General features: G+C 38.1%; 1 pseudogene; it reads right to left on the bottom strand.

The window, feature by feature from the left end:
• Positions 1-4,511: 4,511 nt before the first annotated feature.
• On the bottom strand, positions 4,512-10,284 carry LOC133301248 (uncharacterized; annotated as a pseudogene).
• Positions 10,285-27,377: the final 17,093 nt, after the last annotated feature.

The raw sequence follows: 27,377 nt of genomic DNA on the forward strand, positions 1-27,377 counted from the left end.
TTGGTAATTACCGGGGTGCTAGTTAACTGCCGGGTTAAAAGAATCTTCCTCGATTATGGAAGTTCGGCTTACATACTCTTCTGGAGTGCTTTCCAGAAGATGAATTTAGATGAACAAGATCTGAAATCGTGCGTCACCGAGCTGATTGGCTTTAATGGAGAACCATCTCCTCCAAAGGGCTACATAGACTTGAAGCTGACTTTGGGAACAAAGGAAGCATTTCGAGCTTGCAGAGTTAAGTTCATAGTAGTAGATGCACCATCCTCCTACAATGTGATTATTGGTCGGCCTACGATCAATGAGTGGGACATGTTAGTTTCCACTAAACATCAAGCACTGAAGATGGTGGGATCAAAGAATGAGGTCATCACCATAAGAGGAGATCAGTGGGAATCTAGATAATGCTATTATAAGACATTAAGGATCATCCATGGAAGGCCATCATCTCCTCCTAGAATTAAAAATGGAGGTAAAGCCTCCATTAGAGACCAATCGGTATACCCATGTGAAAACCAAGTAAATTTGGTTGAGTTAGACATGAGGGAGGAGCTCCAAGCACCTCGTCCAGAACCCGGAGGAGAGCTGGAAGATGTCAGCATTGGGGAGGACGGCAAACGTCATACCAAGGTCGAGAAAGGCCTGGAGGCCGAGGTAAAAAAGACACTATTCTTATTTCTCAATGAGAATTCCGATGTGTTTGCATGGAAGGCGTCGGAGATCCCGGGGATAGATCCAACCTTTTGCTGTCACAAGCTTTTTATGTTTCCCGGATCAAAACCAGTCTCCCAAAAGAAGAGGAAAATAGGCCCTGACCGACGTCAGGCTTTGAACAAGCACGTGGACGAGCTATTAGACGCTGGCTTCATCAGAGAAATACAATACACCACATGGATCTCCAATGTTGTGATGGTCAAGAAACCTAGTGGGAAGTGGAGAATTTGTGTAGACTACACCGGCCTCAATAAGGTTTGCCTAAAGGATTCGTATCCAATGCCTAGCATAGATAAGCTAGTTGATAATTCATTAGGATTTCAACTACTATCATTCATGGATGCGTACTCCGGGTACAATCAAATTCCACTGCACCCAGATGATCATGAGAAGACTACTTTCATATCTGAAAGGGGGAACTTCTGCTACAATGTCATGCCATTTGGGCTGAAGAATGTCGGGGCAACTATCAAAGAATGATGAATCGTGTCTTCCAAAGTCAAATTGGAAGAAACCTGGAAGTATACATTGACGACATGATCGTTAAATCCTTGCATATAGCCGGATATGTGGCCGACTTAAAAGAGACCTTCGAGCAATTGAGAGCTCGGAGAATCAGGCTGAACCCAGCCAAGTGTGCTTTTGGGGTGCCAGCTGGAAAGTTCTTGGGCTTCATGCTCACCAATAGGGGAATTGAAGTTAACCCCGACAAATGCAAGGTCGTATTGGAAATGAAAGAACCAGAGAACAAAAAAGAAATCTCGCAGTTGACAGGTCGTCTCGCGGCCTTAACCAGGTTTTTGCCAAGGTCGGCAGAGAAATCCTTGCCTTTCTTCAAGCTCCTAAAGAAGGAGGCGGGATTTGGATTGGGGGAAGACTACAAAAGGGCATTTGAAGAAATAAAGAAGTGCCTAGCTACCCCACATGCGCTGTCAAAGCCAGATCCTGGAGAGACGTTGATCTTATATCTCTTTGTGGGAGAAGAAGCCATTAGTGCCGCCCTAATAAGGGAGACTGATAAGGGACAACAACCGGTATACTATGTAGGTCAAACATTGCAAGGACCTGAGCTTCAGTATCAAAAGCTTGAAAAGGTGGCATTCGCCTTGCTTACCACGACAAGAAGGCTTCGACCTTACTTTCAAGGGCGTTAAGTGATCGTGAGAACCAACCAGCCTATCAGACAAGTACTACATAAGCCAGATTTAGCTGGGAGGATGATCAACTAGGTCGTTGAACTCTCAGAGTTTGACATATCATATGAACCTCGACAAGCAATCAAGTCTCAGGCTCTGGCCGACTTCGTGATGGAACTTACTTCCTTCAAAGGAAAAGAAAAAGAGAATGAGGACCTCTGGATAATATACGTTGACGGATCCTCAAACTATAAGGGAAGCAGAGCCGGGGTGAAAATTGAAAGCCCATATGGAGTATCCATTGAACACTCACTCCACCTTGCATTTTCGACTTCGAATAACCAGGTCGAATATGAGGCCTTCATTGCAGGAATTGTACATGCAAAGGAGCACGGAGCAAGAAGGATCGAAATCCTCAGTGACTCGCAGCTGGTAACCTCGCGGGTTGAAGGGAAGTATCAAGCCAAGGGGGCCCTCATGATGAAATATCTCCAACAAGTTAAGGAACTGTTGGCCGAATTCGAAGAGGCGGTGATCCAATACATACCCCGAAATGAGAATAGCAGGGCAGAAATCCTATCAAAGCTTGCCAGCTCAAAGGGAGCGGGAAATCATCAAACTGTGATACAACAACGCATCCCAGAGCTGACTTGTGTGATGTTCATAACTGAAAATGAGAACTGGAGAAGGCCAATAGTAGCCTACCTAGAGAAAGGATTTCTTCCCGACAAGGTCCAAGAAGCCAGAAAGTTTGTGAGGAACTCGGCTTCTTATACTATTGTAGAAGGGCAGCTCTACAAAAAGGGTTTCTATACACCTATGCTCAAATTCCTGAATCAAAATGAGGCCGAATACGCCTTGACCGAGATCCAGGAAGGCATTAATGGGCATCACATGGGAGGAAAAGCTCTAACCAGGAAGGCACTCAGGGCAGGATATTATTGGTCTACTATGGAAGCGGAAGCGAAAGAGCATGTCAAAAGATGCGAACAATGTCAAAAGCATGCACTCATCATCCATGCACCTTCTGAGGAGTTGCAAACCATCACAGCACCGTGGTCGTTCTATAAGCGGGGGATGGACCTGTTAGGGCCCTTTACTGCAGCTGAAGGACAACTCAAATGGTTGATAGTAGCAGTAGACTACTTCACCAAATAGATTAAGGTTGAACCACTCACCACCATAACCTCGGCCAGGATTCAGAGATTCTTTGAAAGAAACCTGATAAGCCGATTTGGAATTCCAACCGAGATCATCACTGACAACGGAACACAGTTCGTTGATAAGAAGTTCCAAGAGTTTATGGCCGACTTCAAGATTAAACATTGGTTCACATCAGTGGAGCACCCCCAGACAAACGGACAAGCTGAGTCAGCTAATAAGGTGATCATCAACGGCCTCAAGAAAAGGCTATTTGATGCTAAAGGAAATTGGTGATACAGAACGAGTGCCCAAACCGCTACAGAGGAAACTCCCTTCAAGCTGACATATGGATGTGAGGCTATGATCCCAGTAGAGATCAAAGAGTCATCCTAAAGGAGGGTGCAAAGATTGCAAGGAACTGAGGAGCAGAACAGTGAAGCATTGCATTAACTGTAAAGCTCGACCTATTGGACGAAAGCAGGGAGAATGCCAGATATAGGAATATGATGGCAAAACGTCTTGTAACAACAAGGTTCAATAAGAAAGTCAGACCTTGATCATTCCAGAACGACGACCTAGTGTTAAGAAGAGCGGACATCAGCAACAAGAATGCCAGAGATGGGAAGCTCGCTGCAAATTGGGAAGGCCCCTACAGAGTTAAGGAAAACCTGGGAAGAGGAGCCTATGCTTTAGAGACAGTTTCTAAGAAGCCTGTTAAAAGAACTTGGAACGCAGATAAACTCAAGGCTTATTATAGCTAACCACGAATTCCGACCTCCAAGAAACTGTAAATAGATTTATTTCTATGCAAATAAGACGAGATCCTAAGCTCAGTCAGTAAGTTAGATTTACTTCTATGTAAATAAGACGAGCTTCTAAGCTCAGTCAGTAAGTTAGATTTACTTCTATGCAAATAAGACGAGCTCCTAAGCTCAGTCAGTAAGTTAGATTTACTTCTATGCAAATAAGACGAGCTTTTAAGCTCAGTCACTAGATAGATTTATTTCTACGCAAATAAAATGAGCTTTTAAGCTCACTCAGAAAATAGATTTTAGTTAAATGCAAATAATACGAGATTTGATCTCAATTTTAAAGTATATCAATTTCTATTCAAATAATACAAGCCTCCGAGCTTAATGATCCAAAAAGGAATACTTTTTGTTGACGAACAAGACTTATTCCAAAATGATCTCGTGAACTCGGCAATTATAAGTCGGTAAAATAGAAAACGAGATTAATAATAAACCCCAAGTTACGACTTGAATGGGAGCTCCGACAATCAAATAAACCAGCAATTTCAGAAACAAAGAATTAAAATTGCAAGTTAAAAAGTCGACATAAAGCGGCAAATATGTCCATACAAACTTAAAAAATGGATCAAAGTCCCCAAAACAAAAGGTACATTGTAAGGTCGGCATACCAACCCCTTCACTCCTTATCAACAGCATGAACGGCTCTATCAACCTCGGTCATGCCCTCATCCTCTTAAGGAGATTCGGGGTTCAGAGTCCCAGGAATGATCTAGTCGTCCTTCACACTATAGGCAACGTCCATCCCCTCTATTACAAGACCGGGGTTCAGAACTCGAGCTTGAGCGATGGCATTTTCAAAGGACTCAGTGGCGGCAGTTACAATCAAATCTCGAGCTTCATCAAAGTCTGCTTGCAATTTCTGGATCTGAACATCCTTGTCAGCCAAAGACTTAAAGAAGGCCTCCTTTTCAGCGCTCAAATCGTCTGCTTTAGCCCTGCCGAGTCCAAAGACTTCTTCACTTTAGCCAGCTCGGAGGATAAATCATAAACCTTCATCTCCAGCTCGAATTTCGACTTGCTGAGCTCATCATGCTTCCCCAAAATTTCCTCCACCTTTATGGAGAGAGACAAATTCGAAGTAGTTGACAGGTCGAGCCATTGATGAAGGTCTTGAAAGGATTGGAGCAAGGAAGCTGTCTTCAAAGCATCTTCCTCCAGACGAGTTAGCATAAACCTCAAGTCAGAAGTCAATGGCGAACCACCCATAAGTTATTGAGGGGGCTTCAGAGTAGTGACACGAGCTGTCGAACACGCGCAAATTAAAATTTTTTTATTAGGGTTCAGAAAATTTGTAGTAAAGTGGAAACCCTAAGTCGTCTCTCAAGGAAATTGTTTTGGTAAAAATCGCTTATGATGACAGAAAATTAAAAGGGGGTTTTGGATTTTGATTGAATAATTAAAAAGGCAGAATATAAATTTGGAATAAAAATTCGTAATTAAAAATTAACCAACCTAAGGTTAGGGTTACATGGACGTCTTTCCTCAGATAAAAAGATATCAGAATCGTGATTGATCATCAATCGAATCAGAATCCTTATTTCCAATTGACAACCCTCTCTAAGCAATCACTTAGCATTTGATCAAATACGATGCTTCTACTCATACAATCGCAGAGTATCAGCCTGTTTGATTTAAGGTCATAGGGTCAATCAATCTAACCATCAAATCTGATGATTAATCCCTTTCCATAATCGCAATCGCGAACCTCAGATTGCATATCCACGATCGCACGATATCAATCTGAGTTGGGAAGAGAAACAAAACTGATTTAAAATAAAGCGCAGACCCTCAAGACTAATCCATGGAATCCGTTACCCTTAGGTTAATTAAAAGGTTCTTAGCCTTGCATGGCTAAGGTAAACATGATTAAAATAAAATAAAAAGAAGAAGAAGAAAAAGATGAAGAACGCGAAGAACGCTCCAGAGAAAGTGCTTTGATCCCAAAATACGAAAATTCAGAATGAATCAAATGTTTCCTACTCTGCTGTCATATACCCCTACCCAAAGCGGGTTAGGGTTCAGTTCTGATCGGCCTATCTGTCTAAAATACGAAATAAAATAAACTAAAACTAAAACTTGGCTTTGGGCCACTTAAGTAATTGGGTTTTAATTTAAATTACAAGTCCAATAATAAAATAAAACTTCAGCAAAACGCGTCCGACTTGGCATAAGAAATCGACCAGCTTCTAGTCCTAATTTGGCTTCGAACTCTTCATAAGAATTGTAGCCCTCTGTGTTATCTGAAAAACCCAACAAGAACAGAGTCAATCCGACAACTGTGGACCGAGATATGGCCAAAATACAGAAGTAACGTAAAGCTGAAAAATTCTGACGAAAATAAATTAAACCCAATCAAAAACTAAAAATGTAAATTAACTCAAAACATCATTATTTTATTCAAATAAATCCTAAAAATACTAATCAAGAGTAACAAATAAGTGTAATAAAATATGAGTTATCAAATTCCCCCACACTTATCTTTTTGCACTCCTGGGCAAAATCTAGAATAGAAAAAGAAAGCAAAAAAATAAGAAAAGAGTGAAGATCAACCTATCCTTCTTAATAATTAGCAAGTATACAAAAGATAACAAAAATCACAAGTCTTGAACAGATAAAACAACCAGGACAAAAATTCCTTATTCTCAAATCACAAGACCTATCAATTTCAACTGCAACTGCTAACTACACAAAAATGGTTCCTCACAGGATGCTCTCAATCTTCTCTCAAGTGTATCAGTTAATTCAGTATATCACTCAAATCAACTCAAGGAAATCATCCTACCATAGGCTTGCTCAAGTTCTACTTCTCCACTGCTAATAACACATACATGCACAAATCAAGAGGGCTTTATGCATGGTTGTAATGGGGCTGAGGTAGGCATGGATGAATATGGAAGAGAAAGCTAAACACCCCAGAAATTTACAAAGAGCAAAAGTTAAGAACTAAACTAAGAACATAAAACAAAGATACAAAAAAGATCGAAATAAACACTTTTTGTTGTTTTTTTTGTTGTTTTTTTGTTTTTTGAAGTAAAACCACATAGCAGAAAGGAATCAGATGGTCACCCCCCACACTTAAACTTTTGTCCGTCTCGGGCAAACCCCCACACTTAAACACAACATCACAATGAAACCAAAGCTCAGTAAATCTCCAGGGTAGGGAATCAATTGGTTTTTCACTTAGGCTTGTAATGCGGCTTAAGAAATAAAGGATATAAAGGCTCAAAGGGCTCACCAAGGGATAATAATATAAGGGATAATTATCTGGCTAAAGTGGGTAAAGAAAGAAAGAATGCCTCAATCATATTCATGCATGCAAGTGAAAAATGCAGTGTCAAAAAGAACAAGAGCAAGTTCTAGAGGACAACAATCAAGAGCAGAATCACACAAGAAAGAAAAACTGGCGTACAGATGAAGACCATGTCTACAGGCTCAAAAACCTCACAAGGGTATACCAAATCATGCAATCAGCAACACAGTATCAAGCAACAAGTAATGCAATCCAAGAATCAAGAACCAAGCCTAAGCAGAAATTTCTATCAAACCCTGTGATTCAAGTATATCCATGTACCACTTAATAATTACCAGAAAGAAAAGAAAAATCTACCTATGAAAAATCATAAACTAAAAGAAAGAAAGGAAAAGAAAAATAAAAATGCAAATAACAGAAAGAAAAGAAAAATAAGGAAGAGAACTCCCTGAACTCCCTAAGGAGAATAAGCAACATCAAGCAGACTCTCAAACTGTTCTGAGCTCTTGCTGGAACCAGTTCATTTTTCTGATTTGCCACTACAGTCACTCCAGACTTCTTGGGAACCACTTGAAACGGGCTGACCCACCAGCTATCTGAAATGGGATAAATGATGTCGGCCTGTATCGGCAATGTCAGAAGCTTTTCCTCCCGCTCAGGTAGAAGGGTCTTGGCCACTATCACAGGTAACTGCTCATTTTCCTCCAGATATACATACTTCAGATGGTCAGGTAGATCCTTCACTTCCAACTTAGGTGGCTGCTCAATGGATGTGAGAAGTCTAGTGGGTGCAGGTTCTGCAGAAAACACATTAACATCTATGCCTACAATCAAATTCTCAGAAATAGAATCATCAATAATTTCAACAGGCAACACAGAATTCAACACCAATGCAGAATCATTATGCAAATCATCATTCAATACATGATTAAAATCAGAACAACACAAAGCTATCTCAGCACAAGCAGTACAGTTACTACTATCGGTACAATCACATGACAGAGCAGAATCAAGTAATGATGATAATTCTGGATATTCAGCAGTTAAGTCAGCAGAGATATCATCCACCATTTCATCAATTACATCCATACAGAAAACAGAATGCTCTTCCCTAGGAAATTTCATGGCATCAAAAATATTAAAATTAACCATGTTATCACGAAATTCCAAGGAAAGAGTACCAGCATGCATATCTATCTTAGTCCTAGCAGTTTTCATGAAAGGTCTACAAAGTATAATTGTACTACTAAGATTCTCACCCTCTATCCCTAAGATATAGAAATCAGCAGGAAAAATCAAATTGTTCACCCTAACTAATATATCCTCAACTACACCAGAAGGATGAACACTACTCCTGTTGGCTAACTGAACAACAATACCAGTAGCATGCAAGGGACTAAGACCAAGAGACTTATACACAGATTCAGGCATGACATTAATGGATGCTCCTAAGTCTAACATACAATCATGAAAAATAGAATTTCCAATAATGCAAGGGATATTAAATGTCCCTGGATCTTGACACTTCTTGGGCATGGGCTGGATGAGTGCTGAAACATTATGGCTGACGCTAACTCGCTCATCTCCTTTCAGCCTCCTCTTGTTGGTGCACAACTCCTTCAGAAATTTGGCATATCTTGGAATTTTCTGAATCGCATCCAAGAGTGGGATGTTTATCTCTACTTTCCTGAAGGTGTCAAGAATCTCTTTATCTTGAGCTTTAGCTGCTTGCTTCTTAGACTGAGTGGCTATTTGAGGGAAAGGCAGCGGGATGTGGAAATCGGAAGTATCAGTATTCTGCTTCCTTGAACTATTGTCACCTCCCTGGGATGACTCGGCAGTAGATTGGTTTGGCTCCTACAATTGGTTGCCAGACCGCAGAGAAATGGCAGAAATGGCACTAACATTGCTGGTTCCCTTTGGATTTGGAATTGTTTGGGATGGAAGGGAACTGCCACTTGCTTGTTGATTCTGACTCATTGATGTTGCAAGTTGGTCAATCTGTGTTTGCAGATTCTGGATGGAAGACTCAGTCCTCTGCTGGAACTGCAAATTATTAGTTGCCATCTGCTTCACTAAATCCTCCAAAGAAGGACCATTGCTACTGGCTTGCTGCTGCATTAATGGCTGCTGCATCTACTGCGGAGGTGCAGATTGTTGGAAATTCTGCCTTTATTGTGAGGGTACAAATTGCTGCCTCTGCTGGAATGTTGCACTTTGTTGATTCTGGCCCCACCTTAAATTTGGATGATTTTTCCAGCCAGGATTATATGTATTGGAGGAGGGATTGTTTTACTGGTGCTGTGGATTTCCAGGAAAAACTGCAGCAACAGACTGATCAACTTGGGAACCGCTGTCATGTAAGGAAGGACAAGCATTCGTGGGATGAGAAGGATCATAGCAGATGCCACACGGGTTGCTTGTCTGTTGAGCAGAAGGTTGCACTATCTGTGTCACTGCCAACTGCCTCACCATTGATGTCAACTCATCAAGCTTGTTCTCTATTCTCTGGTTATCTGTACTTGATGCTCCTGCTGCTGCCACTATTGGATTTTGCATTGGAGAAGTTTGCACTTGGAACACTGCACTGCTGTTTGCTCTAGTGCCAAATTGTTGAGCATTGGCTGCTATCTCAGCAATCAACTCTTTTGCCTCAACAGGGGTTTTATTGCTCAGGACTCCTCCACTAGCTGCATCTAAAAGATTCCTATCCATAGGCAGCAACCCTTCATAGAAGTAAACAATTAGGAGATTTTCTGGAATCTGATGGTGTGGACAGCTTGCACAAAGCCTTTTAAACCGCTCCCAATACTCATGCATGTTCTCCCCATTAACCTGCTTTATGCCACTGATATCATTTCTGATTGTAGTGGCTCTGGATGAAGGGAAGAATTTCTCCAGAAACAATCTTGACATATCATTCCAGCTTACAATGGAGGAAGGTGGCAAGTAGTACAGCCAGTCCTTAGCTCCTGTCCAATGAGAAAGGAAAGGCACGCAACTTGATTTGCTCCTCATCCACCCCTGGTGGTTTCATAGTGCTGCAAACTACATGGAACTCCTTCAGATGTTTGTGAGGATCCTCACCTGCAAGACCATGAAACTTGGGAAGCAAGTGTATCAGTCCAGACTTAAGCTCAAAAGGTACAATAGGATTACAATAACGAATACACAGAGGCTGCTCATTATTAGCATCAGGTGCAACCAATTGCTTAAGAGTCCTATTATCCATGGTTACAGAATCAAATAAATTACCAAATGAATAAACACTATGTAAAGGACTCGAACAAACAGACTCAACAGACTCAGACTCTAAGGTATGCTCAGGAACAGCTCTACTGTAAGTCAACCTACGAGCTCTAGTAGCAGCATGCAATGATCTCTCTATCTCAGGGTCATATGCATATAAATCTTCAACACTGGTATTACTCCTAGTCATGCATCATAGGCAAAGCATACAGCAGTAAAGTCGACACATATACGATAGAACACAGAAAAACTACCAAAAATAGCAAGCAGAAGCAAAAATAAATATACGAAAAATACTAAATGAACTCAGAATGCTATAGGACCAACTCTCCTAAACTCTAATTGACCCTACAGACTCAAAATTCAAATAAATGTTTTTTCAAAAAATAAAATAAAATAGTAAACGAACGAATTCGGCGAAACTAGGGCCTGATTTGTGGGGAATAGCCCCACGATTTTTGACAGGAATGATCGTCTTCTTTAGCTCACCAATTTTCAGATTGATCAAAGTAAGTCGAACAAATCCATAAACACCCGACACGTCCTGAAACGACAAAGAAACACCAAAACGGGTTAGTAAACGACAGAATTTGGCAAAAATAAGGGCCACCTCACGCCCTAAAAAGGGCGTGACTTATGTTCAGAAGGTCGAATTCCTTTGGGAATAGAACTCTTGAAGCCAATCTCTCAAACAGATGTTTTACTGATTTCCCCAAATTTGCCCAAAACGTAAACCGTAATGCAGAAAATGCAAAAACTGAGAAAAGATGCGTGTGCAGAATCAAATTCCGATGCAGAATCACAAGTGCATAAATCGGAATCAGAAACACAAAAGAATGCAAACGCAAAAACAAGACAGATGCGTAAATTATTTTTTTTTAAGTTTTTTTTTTTAGAAACAGAAACGAAAATTAAAGAAGAAGATGATCAAGAATCAAAAAATGATTTAGACCGATGCAATTTCCCCGGCAACGGCGCCAAATTTGACACGAGCTGTCGAACACGCGCAAATTAAATTTTTTTTATTAGGGTTCAGAAAATTTGTTGTAAAGTGGAAACCCTAAGTCGTCTCTCAAGGAAATTGTTTTGGTAAAAATCGCTTATGATGACAGAAAATTAAAAGGGGGGTTTTGGATTTTGATTGAATAATTAAAAAGGCAGAATTTAAATTTGGAATAAAAATTCGTAATTAAAAATTAACCAACCTAAGGTTAGGGTTCCATGGACGTCTTTCCTCGGATAAAAAGATATCAGAATCGTGATTGATCGTCAATCGAATGAGAATCCTTATTTCCAATTGACAACCCTCTCTAAGCGATCGCTTAGCATTTGATAAAATACGATGCTTCTACTCATACAATCGCAGAGTATCAGCCCGTTTGATTTAAGGTCATAGGGTCAATCAATCTAACCATCAAATCTGATGATTAATCCCTTTCCATAATCGCAATCGCGAACCTCAGATTGCATATCCACGATCGCACAATATCAATCTGAGTTGGGAAGGGAAACAAAACTGATTTAAAATAAAGCGCAGATCCTCAAGACTAATCCATGGAATCCGTTACCCTTAGGTTGATTAAAAGGTTCTTAGCCTTGCATGGCTAAGGTAAATATGATGAAAATAAAATAAAAAGAAGAAGAAGAAAAAGATGAAGAACGCGAAGAACGCTCCAGAGAAAGTGCTTTGATCCCAAAATACGAAAATTCAGAATGAATCAAATGTTTCCTACTCTACTGTCATATACCCCTACCCAAAGCGGGTTAGCGTTCAGTTCTGATCGGTCCATCTGTCTAAAATATGAAATAAAATAAATAAAATAAAATAAAACTAAAACTTGGCTTTGGGCCACTTAAGTAACTGGGTTTTAATTTAAATTACAAGTCCAATAATAAAATAAAACTTCAACAAAACGCGTCCGACTTGGTGTAAGAAATCGACCAGCTTCCATTCGGAATTGGGCTTCGAACTCTCATAAGAATTGTATCCCTCTGTGTTATCTGAAAAACCCAACAAGAACGGAGTCAATCCGACAACTGTGGACCGAGATATGGCCAAAATACAGAAGTAACGTAAAGCTGAAAAATTCTGACGAAAATAAATTAAACCCAATCAAAAACTAAAAATATAAATTAACTCAAAATATCATTAATTTATTCAAATAAATCCTAAAAATACTAATCAAGAGTAACAAATAAGTGTAATAAAATATGAGCTATCAAGAAGCTCTGAGTCGATCTGAAACTTAGACTTTCCACAGCTCCCTAGGTTCCAAGACAACTATGTCCCCTTGAGGAACATTAGGAGGAGGTGGAGATACTAGAGGAGTGAAATGAGGAACAGAAACCTCAGTTGATCTCACCCCCTCGCCTATGGCAGAACTGCCGCCAGCTACAACGTCAAATCGTCGTTTTTTCGAGGCCTTGACCTCGAGAAAGGAGTTATCTCTGGCCTTCCCCTTAGAAGAAGTCTTCTTGGGCTTCGGCAAGAATTTCTTGTAATCAGATCTTGTTATACTAACTGCAAAGATAGCCAAAAATCAGAATGCAAGATATAAGACATATCAAAATAAGTTTCAAAGGGAAATCACATACCGAGCTCACGAAGGAGATCATCTCCAAACTTATCTACAATCCGACTTAAATCGATAATGCCAAATTGTTTGGCATAACCGATCAGGACGGAAGCCGCGAATCTTTCTGAATCGGAAAGAGCTACCTCCGGAGTGGCATGATCTCTAGGACGCCTTCGGTAATGATTTTGCGACCAGTAAAGCTCCAACCGACATGACAAATCCCCCGTGTCCAACCATTCCTCGGCGAACCAAGGGAGAGAATCAGAACGAGATGCTACTTTAAAATAGGCATCCTTAAAACCTTTGAAGGATTGGGAGTAGGGAATAAAAATAACCCGATTTGGAGCACCTCGAAGGGTAACCCAACCCTTCCTTTCCTTAACTTCGGCCCCAATCCGGGCTGTATATACATCGAATAAAAAGAAGAACAAACAAACCGAGCAGGGAAGGTAGAGATATACACACACTTGTTCAAAACCTCGGATAAAAGCCCACGAGTTGGGATGAAGTTGCGAAGGAGCAATCCGAAGTCGGCGGATCACGACAACTTGAAACTCAGAAAGGGAGAACCGAAGTCCCAACTTGGTAATTCAATCTCGGTAAAAATAAAAGAAATAAGGTTCGTCCTCATCAGGACCCGCACATACCGGGTTATCACCCGTTGGGAGAATGTCAACCCTAGTGGGGTCACCAACAGGAAGTTAGGATATCTCGGCAGGAGATATGGCAGATCACAGGTTGAGAATTTCAAGAAGAACCCAATTCTGGACGTCAGATTCCTCCACAACTACAGTCCTGGAACACGAAGGATGAGGGTCAGTATAAAAATCAACCAAATCTGACCTCCGACTACCAGGGTCGGATTGCAATGAGCATGGACTCCAAGAAAAAGGGATGGAACTGTCAGAACTACTAGCAAGATCAATAAAGGGCACTCGACTTGAATTCGAATGACATAATATGGTAAAATGGGCTTTAGACCTCGGAAAGCCTAATTCGGAGGAGGAAGAACTAGAAGAACTATCGTTGAGCCTGGGGGAAGGGATTCGATCTAGAACGGATCTTGGACCTGGAGCAACCTGAGACGAGGGAATAGTATAAGATAGAGGAACTGGATTACCAGGGGAGCTCGGCCCAAGAGGAACGACGAGATTCGAGACCAAAGAAGGTCCACCCCTACCAAAATTAAGTTGAGATTGACGCTCCCCTCCTCCTCTCCTACCTCGCCCTCTCCTGCCGCGTCCACCTCGGGAACTCCGGCGACCTCCTCGATGGCCTCGAAGAAGCTGTTGAAGCTTCTCCTCCTCAGTGTATTCCTTACTATAGAACCAATACTGAACTGACCGAGGTAATTGTTTCACCATTTCTTCATTAATCTTCTCTTCACCACCTCGGCCAATAGCCGAACCAGAAGATGGACCAGGGGCATCCATAATTAACCCCAGAAAAAAGGAACTTCACTCAAAATGTTCAGAGGGGAATCTAAAGGAACGTAAACCAATGTTCCTTCCCAGCAGAGAAATAGAGAAATTGAAAGGCTTTATAATGTTGCTTAAACTAATGGCAAAAGGAAAAAAGGACGAGAAAATACCTGAAGATGGAAAAAGAGGATGAGGAAAGTTAAACTCAACCCTTCAAAGGCCTTCGCGAAGAACGACACCGAAGGAACTGGAAAACTCACTTGAAGAAAAAATCCATATACGAAAATGTGCAGAGGCAAATGGTTCAGATACGAAATTCAGAAAATTCTGAATAGCTTCGAGATGGAGGATTTAAATAGAACGTCTGCTTCAGGTGCGAATATGAAAGGTTTACAAACGGTTAAGGAGTCAAGGGTAAGGAGGTAAAGTCACCTCCCCACGCATTAAAAAAAATGCAATCATGACCCATATGGGTTCGGGATGGCGCACTGTCCACGACACACGAACTACCAATGGGCATGAGTAGGGGTGTAAATGGGCCAGGCTGGCCCAGCCCAGCCTACGACCCGGCCTACATTGAGCCCAGCCCAGGCCCGACCTTTCAGAGAAGTAGAGTAGGCTTAGGCTTATAAAAAAACTTTTGTAATAAATAGGCCATAGGCCAATTTTGTCAAGCCCGGCCTACAGCCTTGTAGGCTGGCCTATTTAATTTATTAAAATAAAATAATAAAAATAATATTTATTTTATGTTGCAAAGACTCAAAGTACCAAATACCAATATCTCTTACCTTTTGTGCTATTTTATTTTATGAAAGGAAAACTTGTCTAATGTCTCCAAATTTTACATGTTGTTGCAGCTTAATACCATGGAGCAATGGGTACCTTGCTGGATTATGATGTTACTGATGAAGATCTTTCAATAATACTCTTCTTTCCCTTGTCTTGATGGTGGTTTAAAGATTTTTAGATGAATGACATTCTCTTGTAGACTTTATTTCAGTATCCAGTAATTGTATTTTTCTTATTTTTCTCATTTCTTTGACTCTATCCCTCTATGATATACATTCTAGAGCTGAGGTATTATGTTGACTCTTTCTTGTTTGTTATTTTTTTCTTATGAGAACTACAAGTGCATGCATAAATGGAACTTTCTTTGCTCTATACAATTTTTTTTTTGCTTAGTATATATAGTGGGAGGCCTACAAGGCCTGTAGGCCATGTCAGGCTTTCTTATTTTTGAAAATGGGTCGGGCTTGGCCTACAAATAAAGCATTTAATAGGCTAGTAGGCCAAATAGGCTGAATTTTTATTTACGTAGGCTTGGGCCAGGATGGCCAAAGCCCAGCCCAGCCCAGCCCATTTACACCCCTAGGCATGAGGCACGTGGAGCTCATAACCGTCAAAGGTAAGCAAAGGGTCACGCTAATAAGACAAGGGCCAGGTGCGGTCTTATCCACGACGTGATGGCCGAGATCTATACCACGGCCAAATACGACCAAAGAAATTTGAACAAGAGAAAGACGAAATTGAAAATTTCCCACGTCAGATACATAATGTCGCCGGCGTATTAGACATCGAAGCTATACCCCATCCACCGACGTAATAAAGGGATATCTCGGCATGAACAATTCTGAGTAGCACATAAACACCTCGGCATTCCAAACTTCGATATACCAGGCTGGGGGGCTACTGATATGGATATATATCATATCCTAATTACCTACCTAAGAATTCATCAAAGGATAAACACTTAATTATCCTAACAATATTAAACAGCAAGATACTTGAGATAGAATCCTTATCTCAACATAAAGGAAGCCGAATCCTATCATAACTGGGAGATCTACACAAACCCTAGAGGTAACCCTTATAAATAAGAGGCTAAAGACCCCAGGTACACACCTTTTGACCTATTTACTATTACTGCCATCATTGTGCACACACCTATATTTTGGCTATAAGCCTATTGCTTGAGCGCAGTGATTGGGATATTGGCTATAAGCCAACTACGGTACCTATCTCTATGGTATCTCTGAGGGCATACCATTCGGTATAGCAATTAGGTCTTCTAGGACCTAACATGTACAAAAAAAAATCTCAAAAAAAAAACCGAGCTAAAGAATATAATGATGATTGTTCTGCATCCCTTAAGTGTGTATTTTATTGATGTATTAGTTAATCATGTAAAGTGTGGTGGGAATTTATGTTTAACGCAGTAAGCACGAAGGTTACCGCTACCTGCCAAGGAATCTCATAGACAAGGACACATGGACCAATTACCTGCCAGATCAGTCTTGTATAGTCTTCTTTTTGTTTTACCGCTTAAATTTAATCAATCTCCAATAATTTGCGTCTCCATAAGATTAATAGAAACGTAGAAGAAAGGTCGTTCAACATTTTATAGGCAGCTTAAGTTATAAATTTATAATCAGGAGGTGTGTGTTTTGGTTGGATAAAGCAATACGTTGAAGTTCTCAAACTTGTTATTTAATTCATTTTGATCTATTTTTTTTTTATTTTAAGCATGATAATAATATTAGAGATTTATTCTTTGATAAGATTACCTATCCACATCAGTTAGTGAAAAAAGATATAAAGAATTAGTGCAGGCAATGTATAAATAATCCTCTATACTTTTTGTTCTCGCTTTTTTTTTTATATCAACTGATGAGCTAAAGAATTTATTTTACTGATCTAGGGGCAAGATCTTTAGACACTGATGTCAAATTTAAAATTTGACACATCATCTGAGAGTCATTAGATCAAAAAAGATCAACGACTCTGATTTGTAAGCATGTGACACCATTGATCTTTTTTTATCTAACAGCTCTCAGATGAGGTGTCAAACTTTAAATTTGACATCAGTATCAAAGGATCCTACCTCATATATATATATATATATATATATATATATATATATATATATATATATATATATAAAGGAATACCATTCGTTGGAAAGTTTTACATGTGTTGCATTCTCCTTCACTTTATTTGCTGACGTGTCTCATTATTTTTCAATTTGCTGACATGTCGCATTCTCCTTACATTTCTCTTTTAGTAACTTTTAAATTTTGAATTTTAAATTCTATAGGTGGAAATAGAGTTCAACATTCTTTAGTAGCAAACATATGTATTAATATTTCATTACTTTTTGCATTGGGTGGTGGAAAAGTATTCAAATTCAAAATTTAAACTTGAAGGAGGGAAAAGAGTTCATCATTACTATCTTACTGCTTTCTGCAATTGTTAATCCTATTAATATCCCACTATTGGGCTTAATTATTAAAAAGCAAAATTATTGTGTATAAATAGGATATGTATTACTGGGTCTTTTCATTAGATAATTAGCTTTTGTGCACATGTTTCTTCTCTTCTCTATCTGTTTATCTTCTTCATCTTCTCAAGTTGTTCTTCTATAAGATGAACATGTAATATTTTTTGTTTTTTTTTGTAGCTCTATTGTAGAGTAAAGCTGACAGGATGATTTGGAATCACTAGGATATGTACTTTTGTACTTCCTTAGAGGAAGGTATGACATTCTTCTCTATATTTTTTCTTCTACAAGTATTTTCTCCATAATCCAATATCATGAATGAGATGATATAATAAAATGTCTTTATATTTATGTTTAGCCTTCCTTGTCTGTGCTCTTTGGGCACCATCTCAAGATTCAACACGGTAATCTTAAAGTCCTTATAGTTTATATCTTTAATGCCTGCAAGAGCAAGATGAGTTTTTCCTTCTATTCCTTTTTTCCATACATAATTTATTTCTCACTGTTGTTGTTCTTTAATTTATATATGTTCTTGACAGATATGCTTACCGAGATGGTGGAAGAGATGAGTTTGATAGGAATGATACTACTTTTACCTTCAAAAGACCATCATCTATTTCTTCAAAGGATGTTCGAAGTGTACCAGATGCTAGACCAGTACAACCCAGCAACATAGTTTCAACTTTCAAATGGTGATTTAGAAAAAGACAAGATATAATAAGCTAGACTGTTGCTCTAATTCTATACTTTTGCTTCTAGAATGTTGTTCTCACATGTTTGTCATGAAATTGTAAAATTGTCATTATGCATTATGTTTTGGGAACGAGGAGCCAACATCTCATTAAATTTTTTAGTTGATGTTTTACTTTTTTACAATGAGGTATATGTCTTTTAACAGTCCAAGAACCAATTATAGCTGTTGCATATATTAGTCTGTACATCATTGAAATCCTCCAAATTTAACTCAACAGAAATGAAGAGCCATTCAAATATTAATTCCTTTGATTTAATTTTGAAAAATAAATAAAATTTAATAAAATAAGTTTATATTAAAACACATACAAGCAAAAAAAATTCGAAAAACAATTATGCATTATGTTTTAGGAAACAAGGAGCCATCATGTCATTAAATTTTTTACGTGTCTTTTTTTTCATAAGATTATACATTGAATTTTTTATATAGAAATGAACATACGTTGTTAAATAGATATTCATGTTAATTAAATTACTGCATGGAAAAGGACAAGCCACCGATGGATTGTCATCTTAATAACGTTCCATATACAAAAGTAATCATGCATAATCATAGTCATCAAAAAATGGTTCGTAAAGCATATTATGGTTGATTATTATTATTATTACGATTATGGAATACCTAGAGTTACTTTGTTTTGCTTTACAATTAACGGTATTTGAAAAGGCAAACTCAAGCCATCTATCTATTCGTTTTTATTAGAATATCCCCTAAACTTTCGAGATAACTGCATTGGAAAAGTAATTAGATGGATCAATTAAAAATATTAACTAATTAAAATGGAACATTATTTAGCATAACTATTTTTTTAAATAAAGAAATACAAGAATGCAATTCGGTGGGCATAAGCAGCCTAAAATATTTTTTAATATTTTAAATAATTTTTTCTTTAAGAATTATATGGCTTAATTTAGCAATGTAATTAGGCATTGGAAAGCTCTGTGTAACACCTCGTCTGCAGCCGGTGTCTTAACATACAAATGGTATTTAAAGCGCAGCTTGCAATAATTAATCGTGGAAGCAATATACTATTTTATATAAATAAACAAGGTTAATTCTCATGGTGGATTAACTTTTCCTTTTAATAACAATCCTTATGTAATTGCAACACTAAAATAAATCTGGAATTCCTCGTACTCATAAATAACAATTCAAACGCATCCATAACTCATGGTGCTATAATACAAATACTCGAGTCAACAAATAAACAGGTCATTTAATAGTGGCATAGACAACCCCTATGCTCATCATGGCAAAATGAACAATCATAATATGCATGACTCATAACAATAACGAAATCTCTATGTTGGCCTCTTGCCTCTATCAGTGTCCGTCTCACGAACGTCATCTCTTGAAAAAGTGCTCCAGAAGGGGTGAGTTTTCTAATAAAAATCTCAATAAAACAAGGAGTCCTCAAGGGATCCTCCACCCCAAGCTCACTTACATGTATAATATAAGTTCTAAAACAGTGCAGACAGTATATAAAGAAGCAGATTAATAACAAGATAAGGGGAATGACTATACCTGGCCATTTATAGCAATAAACGATGCAGTATATAAAATGAGCATTTCATGCAATATATCAAATGAGTGTGCAATGTCGCATATGTCCCTGTCACGTGTGTATGCATCCTACTGGCCAGAGAATAAAATGTAGGCATTACGTACGTCTACAACCTACAGTACAAGGAGTCCATCATGTACCTCACACACGGAGTTACCATCTTGCATGTGGCCCGACATGCTCAGGGATTACCGTCTCGTGTGGAATACCCCACACATATATACATATGGCAAATGCACTATATCATAATTCAGCTCAACAACATATCCAATACTCATACCATAAACAGATATAATTCTATAATCCAGCTCAACAACATATCCAATACTTATAACATAAATAAATATAATTTCCAGAAAACATACCATGCACATAAATCAATCCCCCATGGGGTTTGGCGGAATAAGCAACAGATAAAACCGAGGACCAAAAGCTTACCTGTATCGGTAAAGTCCTCTAATACCAACACAGTATCATCGTTGTCACAACAACCAAACAATCCAGTGAGTCATAATCTGGTTTAATAGCAAACACATCATCAATAATCATATCCTACAATTTCATGTCAAATGGAACATGTTTTTTCTTTCATTTAGCGTACTACAGGCTTCTCCCAAAGCCCCTAAGCACAAAATTGCGTTTACTTTTTTTAAAAATTTAATTAAATCTCTTTATAAAAAATTCTAAGATTTTAATATGTAAAACTAGATACCCTAAGCTTTCCAACTACATATTTTATATCTCAATTGGAGTTGTATAACTCCGGTTATATTTTTCGCAAAGTGAATACTGCAACTGAATTTCCAACAAACAAGTCGCAACTTCAAACTAACACAGCGATTAAACCACTTATCCAATAGCTATGAAATTTTACAGGTTTGTATCCCTATGTGTTAGCTTCATATAAGTCCAAACCTCACTCAATTTGGAGCTCTGTAGCCTAAAATATCATGATTTTACCAAACTAGTGTGTTGCTATCACATTTGCATTAGGTAATCGATTACCATAGAGGGGGTAATCGATTATCCTTCATGGTAATGATTACCACTCTAAGGTAATCGATTACCACCTGTGCAGAACACAATAAAATGCAAATTTTTCTGCATAATTCGAACTCCAATGGCCTCCCAAGGTTCCCACCTTCGATTTACCTACAAATAGAAGTTCAAACTACCATATTACACTCAAATTAACAACCTTTTAATTGAATTATCAAAGTTGTCTTTTTAAAAGACTTAAAACAAGCTTTGTTCATGAATTTACAAAGGAAATGGTGAGGGGTTACCTAAGGGCCTTTGAAAACAGAAAAATGAGGGAACTTTGAGGGCTTTGAAGATGCTCCAAGCTACTGACTTGGTGGTGCACGAAAATCACATTCAAAGGTAGGTCTTTTCTTCACAAAAATTGGTTCTTGAAGCTTCCGAGAGTGTAACAATGGCTCCCACACCCTAAGACCAAGTGGACAACCCCATAACAGCCCAAAACAAAACCTTGAATGCCCCAAGAGTGGATTTTTCTTTCACGAATTACAAGCTCTCAAGGGTTTAGAAGATTAAGAAGAAGAATAAAGCATAAAAGTGTGTTCTTTGTGAACTTCCATGGAGAAAGGCACAATTTTTCTTGGGAGTGGTGGAGAGAATGTTCAAGGTTTGAGAAGAAAGGGGTTCACAGATTTTCTGAAATAACCTAGGTTTTGTGCCTTTTAGCTATTTATATAAGTGTGCCCACTAATCAACAGTATTAGTTCTAATAGCTCTGCTAATCATTTTTCTACCAAACTTTATATTCTGAATCTAGAAATTTTTCTAGGAATTATCATATTTTTATTATAATTTTTCGAGACACTTTGCCAGTACGCATTTTCTGATGCGAAATAGCCGGTATTAGTTCTAACATCACCGCCCATTATTTTTACCCCATACTTGATATTCTTAACCTAAATATTTTTTCTAGGAATATTCATATTTCTATTTCTATTTCTCGGATTACTTCGCCGCTATCCATTTATACCGCGAAATACCTGGTATTTACACTTTCCTTCAGATAAGTGACTTAATATTAATTATTATACTCTTTCCATATTTATCCAAAGTCAATTATGCAATTATTTTCTAAACTCATAATTAAATTATTTAAATTTCTAATTTAGCGGTGCAGGTTCTTACACTTTGCTTTGCATGCTCATATTGGGAATATGAACCATAAGAGAAATTGATGGCTCTTCAATTCCAAAATGTAATACAGGCATATCAACCTTTTTATCTTCCAATAAATTCATCATAATTAGCGTTGAAACCAACGTCCTATAAAAAATAAAAGTGAATATTCCAGAAGCCAACAAGTTTTTTTTTTTAAAAAAAAGAACAATTCTACAATATTCAATTCCTAAATATAATACAAAAAAAGAATAAGAAAAAAAGCGTTCAAGTATTTTATTTTTTTAACGTTTAACATATACGTTTTAAATATATATGTATAATATAATAACCCTAATTTGGATAATTCAAAATTTGAGAGTTATTATGAGGACCTAAAGGTCATTAATGAGATGAGGAAGAAATTGTATTATTTTGATAGCCATATTGTTGGTATTTTAAACAGGTGGATTTCTGCCTGTTAATTTTGGGAATAATGACCATTTTGCCATGTTTCACCAAAAAATTTACCAGATACCACGCCAACAGTAAAATTTTCCAGAATGCCACGTGGCATAATTCGCTACCCTGTGTAGCGAATTATGCTTGCTGCTGTGGCAAGTCACAATTGGTGGGAGTAATTCGCTACACAGGGTAGCGAATTACTGCCTGCTTGACACGTGTCATGCTTGCTGACTATGTAAGCTGATTCTTGACCACATAATTCGCTATCCTGTGCAGCGAATTACTCCCACCAATTGTGACTTGCCACATCAGCAAGCATAATTCGTTACACAGGGTAGGGAATTATGCCACGTGGCATTCTGGAAAATTTTACTGTTGACGTGGCAGTCTGGTAAATTTTTTGGTAAAGCGTGGCAAAATGGTCAGTGTTCCTTAATTTTGACTGCTGATGCAGCAACAGACTGTAGAATAACCCTAATCAGGTGAAACCGAGTAAGAAAGTTATTCTAATAATATCAGTATCATTGATGAGTTTAGAATTCAATTCTGTAAAGATTGACACCCATATTGTGGGTATTATGAGAAAGTGAGTTTTGACATAATAGTTTGTACTGTTGAGGCAGTAACAGGTATCTGATAAACCCTAATCAGTAAATCTGAGTCTGAGAACTATTCTGTGAATTCTGATACCCATGTTGGGATATTTTGATAAAGTCATTGTTACCGGATATTTTGTATTGCTGTGACAGCAGCCGGTATAGTTCTGAAATGAGAAAAGAGAAGATAAGTCCAATATATGTCAAACAAGTCATAATTAGACCAATGATGTAAAGTTAAGAAAGTTATGAAGTCTGGGTATAGTTAAGGATACCCGTAAAGACTACAGTGTAGTTAAACAGCAGTATGCGTATCTGTGAGATACTAATTAGATTTTTGAGTTAGAAACATGTTAATTAAACAAACTTAATATTAATTACTTAAAGTTGGGATCTTGGGGGTTTCCGGGTAAAAATTTGATAACAGTTCAAAGAAATATTACACCGGGAGTCACTAAACGACAGAAAGCCACTTAAGTGACATGGCGAAACCCTAAAAACATAAGGAGCCCATCTTCCTCACCCTCATTAGCAGCCCAAACACTTCTCTCTTTACCTTGGAGGTTTTCAAATTTTCTCCTCCTTCTCTCTAAGATTTCACCACTTAAGCTTCATCAAAATCCAAAACATTCTTCACAAATCTTGTTCATTAGCTCTTGAACTTGTGAAAGCTTGTATTCTTGACCCTTTGTAACAGTCTGTTATGTACCAGTGTTGTTAACATTGACTATGATATTAAGCGCAGTTACAATCATAGCAGTTCATTTAAAAATGCGAGTAAACTTTTTCCTTTTCATTACGTAACAGTTTAAAACAATAATAAAACGTAATAACATAAGCTGTGATCATAACTGAATTCTAAATGCGGAATAATTAAAATAATAGTCTAACTAGCATACATTACTTATTTTAAGTCACTAAGGAGTTCCCATAAACCCACTTGGCGTAATTCTCACTTTTACGGTTTTTCTACAATTGAACATGGTTTAGTCATTTGGACACTGTGCGAAATTCCCAAACTATAAGACTCTCATATTTTAGTATGTTTTTTTAGACTCAATTAAGTTTCTAAAAATGTATCACATGCCTCAAAAAATTCTCTCTAGCTCCGGTTATCACCGTTTGAAGTTGGACAAACAAAACTGCCAGTCAACCCAAAACAGGGAACCAAATATCCCTCACCATTTCTGCGATTTTGAACAAACTACTCAACCAATTGCTCTCAAATTTTTATACAGCATACTACACACCTTGATCTTTAATTTGACATATCATGAGACTAATTTGAGTAATAATAGAGGGAGAAACAATTTTTTGAAAATCGGAACCCAAACAGCCCTTGTGCAGGGCCTCCATGGGCAGACCTCACTCAATCGATCCTACAGGTTGCTACACAGCTTAAAATGCTACCAAATTTTGGCACAACATAGCTGATATATTAAGCTTCAAAATAATGTTTGGTACGTTTCTATTGGACCTCTGTGGAGGGAGATATGCTCTCCCAAAGTCAGCCTAAAAAATTCCATTTTAGTATAAATTTTGACGACACCTTTTTTGTTTATTCAACCTATCCCATTTTATCAAAAGTATGTTTTAAAGCCTCAAATGGTACCTAATAGACAAGGGTGGCACACAAGGACCAATAATGTCTTGGTGCTCTCACAACCCATAACAATTTATATCATTCTCATTAATTTACAATCTGTTACTTGGCTTTATTGAAACTTAAACTCATTACAATCACATTGTCCATTTCATGCATTCTTAATAATTGGCATATAAATCATAACCTAAAATAGGCCTATTGCCCTTTCATCACATACATGCTTTACAATTTTACGCAAGGTCCATAATCATTACATTACAATTATCCAATGCCAAATATAACTACAATAAAGTACCTCAAAATGAGTCAATACATAAATCCTAGACTTAGCCAAAATATAGCATGAACAAATAAGGCATGATATATGTCACTAATGCAATATACTATGTTCATGCTCTAAGTCTATCCTATACCAAGTGTGGCCCTAAAATGCAAAATAAGCTCCAACTCCATAAGCTCAACCCGTGGGCCTCTTGCCCATAGCTCAATTCCAGCTACAACCACCTGAAATAATGCCCCATAACATGGGGTGAGATATATGAATATAACTCAGTAACCCAGAGGATCTGGAGGATCACTCCGCCCAATGGCTCACTCAGATGTACATACAACAATGAATCATAACAACAAAGGGATATAGCAAGGGATTTAAAGAAGTAGGAATGTATAAAGAAGAAAACATATGATGAAGCTGGAATGGTTATAGCCAAAACCACGTAACATCCGGCCTACTAGCCTCGGTATATAGCCTACGGGCTCTCATCCAAGAATGTGTTCCCGGAACATAATTCAAGGCGGCCCCATCTGATATACCTGAGACATTCCTAGAGTTCTCCTCAACGAATAACAGCTCTACGGCCCTAGGCCAACTGGAACTCCCTCATAGAGACCTATCTAGTGAAAGTTCGTAACGCCATACGACAATCTATCTACTGGCCAGAGATACGGTACACTCTATGTACCCAATATATATATATATATATATATATATATATATATATATATATATATGCATGAGCATGTTATTATCACATCATTGACATACAACTTCCAACCACTACCCCAATGGGTATGGTGGAGCACACACGGAGATTAACCCCAGTACCAAGAGATTATCTTCTTGAAGCTCCCAAGCTAGGTAGCTTCAACGCAAGTTAACCCGTAACTTAATCCAATCAGAAATGCCTACACAAGGTCATTCTCATATACGTTAGCATCACAAAGACCACACAATTGGTCATAAACTCAATCATGCAAAGTTACACAATTGCTTACCCAAATCCTTTTGGTCAAGGACCAAAGGCAATCCACCATGCTCAATCTTCAAGGATCATGTCCGTGGGAGGACCCCTACAACGACCACATATAGGATCATCAATTCAATGGTGTATCAAGCCAAAACACAAGACATTACACTTCCTCACTCCCACACATAGGGTTCGACCATTAAGGCCTTAAATACCTAACCATGTTGTTAATTTTATTTCAACGTTCCTATGGCTTCCTAAGCCCTCCACAACACCATTTCAAGTTCACAACTTAATTAAACCATAACTCAACATCATTTTTCCTTAATTTCCCCTTTTAAGCCGAAATCAACAACTAAGAACATCCAATGATTTTGCTTCCAATTCACATGCCTCACACAATCACACAACCTATTTAAACTTAGCTCAAACCATCACAACATCAATTACACAATTTTAGAATCATCCTTCCCCATTTTCCTTCCTTTGGCCAAAATGCACATGCTCCCTCACCAAAAGATTTTCAATTCAATTCCACACATTCAACACACCATACAACATATAATTAACTACTACAACTACTCCACAACTCAATTTTCCATTCACACAACAATCCATTTTCACAAATTTACAAGTTCATCATTCAAATTTTCCTAAGTTACAAGAATTTTCCTCAATAAATTTTATGAGCTCAATCATCATAAAATATCATTCTAAGATATATTTATCTAATACAATTTCAATTTGAGGTCCCCAACCACATCAATTCACATACACATGCTCAAGGTTTTCAAATTCCAATCTACCAAAATAATCATCAATAGGTAGAGCAACTCACCAAGGATCATGGCCCAGGACTCCTCCACAGAATACTCAAGCAATGGCTCAAGCAAACAACTCCAAGAACACCACTTTTCCCCAAAAAATCTGTGGAATGGGTAGGGTTTTTCTCTCAAAATAGAGGGTTTCAAGGCTACCAATAGGTTGGTTGTGTTTGGATGGTGTTTTATCTAAAGTTTCATGTAGGACATTGTTGATTTTGGAGAGAATTTGGTTAAGAATCAAAGCCACAAAATTCTTCCCCAAACATAGCCATGGCCACGGGTTTTGGAGAGGAAAGGAGGAGAGAAAGTGGTGAGTGAATAATGTTGTGGACATGTGGCTTTGTCCACTTAAGTGGATGGGTCCTACTCGCCACCTCGCGCAATTCAAATTAATTCAAATCTCCCGCTTAAACCACAAATCTTCGAATAATTCCTAGACTATTTATAAACTCCAAATTTTAACATTAACCAAAGTCCTTTAAATGCCTTTGAGCAGATGAATCCAGAGTTTTTCGGTCATTCGGTGAAATCACATTTTTAAGCTGTTATGTGCACTGTGGGCACGTTTCCCCAAAAACCCTAATTTTGATCAATTTCCAAGCCTAGAGCT

This window comes from Gastrolobium bilobum, unplaced genomic scaffold (genome assembly GCF_033153095.1).
Source record: "Gastrolobium bilobum isolate Gb01-03AN ecotype WA unplaced genomic scaffold, APGP_CSIRO_Gbil_v1 utg27625, whole genome shotgun sequence".
Lineage (NCBI taxonomy): Eukaryota > Viridiplantae > Streptophyta > Magnoliopsida > Fabales > Fabaceae > Gastrolobium > Gastrolobium bilobum.